This window comes from Asparagus officinalis, chromosome 4 (assembly GCF_001876935.1).
Source record: "Asparagus officinalis chromosome 4, Aspof.V1, whole genome shotgun sequence".
Lineage (NCBI taxonomy): Eukaryota > Viridiplantae > Streptophyta > Magnoliopsida > Asparagales > Asparagaceae > Asparagus > Asparagus officinalis.
The window spans coordinates 11,761,174-11,763,125 of NC_033797.1; the positions used below are offsets into that span (position 1 = coordinate 11,761,174).

General features: G+C 35.3%; 1 protein-coding gene across 2 annotated transcripts in view; it reads right to left on the bottom strand.

Annotated features, from left to right (window-relative positions):
* Positions 1–935, bottom strand: part of LOC109836622 — a 4,510-nt gene extending 3,575 nt beyond the window's left edge. Inside the window, exons 1-2 of one of the 2 annotated variants that reach the window (XM_020404579.1) lie at positions 659–935; positions 147–218 (exon numbers count right to left, since the gene is read on the bottom strand). The gene's annotated coding sequence lies outside the window, so the exon portion shown is untranslated. The other variant, XM_020404580.1, reaches the window with a different exon arrangement.

Here is a 1,952-nt window from a genome sequence, read left to right on the forward strand (position 1 = left end):
TAATCTTATCTGCAATTTAACTACACCGCTCTAACAGCTGAGAATCCCACAGCTGGAAGTTAGATATTAATAATTGCGAAATTGTTTAAAAACAATTATCGCCCAACAAATTAGCAAAGAAATATTTGTAAATGAGATAAATATACCTCAACAAAACTTCTCTCCAGATATCCTCCAAAGCTTCAAAAACCCCACCTTTGCCTTCAGAATCCTGCGAACTGCAAATAAACACTATTGTAAACCATTCTTTAATTCTGGTATTTGCATGGTACAACAAAACATCCAAATTACAACAGAAAAAATACATGAACTCAATTATTAATTTAATGACTTGCCCAATATAGAAATACCCAAAACCACGGAAATATAAGTAGATTACCACCCAAACGAGAGGAGAAGCAATAATAAACAAATATAATTAAGACAAAAACGGAAAAGATATAAATGCATTGCATCATCCAAAATGCATACATTACTCAAAAGCAGAGAATTAGACTCAAAATTGTACCTTTTCTGATCCCAAGCAGCCCAACTAAGTATAACAACAAAAAAAAGGGGGGAAATTTGGAAATATGGGATAAACAACGACAAATAAAAAAACCAAATTGCAATTAAAGCTCTAAAGTCTACATAAAAGAGAGGGAGAGGTTTTACATACAAATGATCGATGCTGCCTTCAGATTTTTATTAAGGAAAACAAAGGAAAGGGAGAGTAATAATGGCGAAAAGAGGAGGCAGAAGAAAAAAATAAATAGCCGTTTGGTTTCTCTCTCCTGTACTCTCTCTCTCTCTCTCTCTCTCTCTCTGTCTGTCTCTCTGTGGTTTGTGGGTATCTGGGCTTTATTTGTATTTATCAATGCCTCCAATTTTCCAATGGTTTCCTCGAGTTTGTGTTCATTTTGGTCCCCATCTTCGCTTCCCAAGCTCTCTCTCTCTCTTTCTCTCTCTACAGAACAAATGCTACAAGTGTCCACCCCTGTCTCTCTCTCTCCCCCCTCTCTAGACTTGTTTCTCTCTCTTGATTGCTGTGAACGTGAATTTTATTTGGCCTGTTCTGAGGGGAGAGAGAGTCGACAGAAAATGGCAAGTCTTGGAGGAGGGAATTTTAGAGGAGGGTGCTATCGGATTCCGCTCACTCGCGGTGACAGTAACGAGTGAAGGTTTTGGGTAACCGCTGAATAGCAAGCCAAGCAGTCAAATACCCTCCTCCTTAAACCCAAATAAATTAGAATTCGGATCATAATTAGTACATGAAAATAAGTTTAGTTACAGATATCACTAGCTCGGCTTAAAATGGAACCCCAAATACAAGATTAGAGTTTAAAAAAACTATATTCATCAAACAAATTAGGCCTAGTCACTACGTACATCTTGAACTATTTAATATATTGTCCCTTCATAGTTCATACGCTCCTACTTTGATTTTAGCCTGTCTTATCCCCTAAACCATTAAATTGTTTACATTTATCATTTTATCTTATGTACTATTTTGGTCTCACCTCAGGCCCTATTCTGAATTATGAAATTTAGTGCTATAAATTGCTTTTTATAAATACAAATACTAAACCATTGGTGATTATTTAAAAATTTTGAGTATGAGAAAATTGGGATGCATATCTTTATCAGTCAGTGAGGGGATGTCTCTGTTGTACCAACCATCTAGTATTAGCCCAAGGAAGGAATGATGTTTTTTGTACATTATGGAGATTTGTCATTTGCTGTGGATTTTATTTCCATTCGCATTTGGGAATTTATAGCTGGGCGCATAAAATTAGTACAAAATAAAGGTTAGCAATGCTAATACAATAATTTTGTGACAGATGTACCATAAAGATGATGAAGATTCACAGATGATTGCAACAAATCTCATTAAAAAAATTCGCTTTTTTTGGGATGATATATAGGGATTATTGCTCTCGATCTTATTTTTATTTAGCTATTAGTAACGAGTA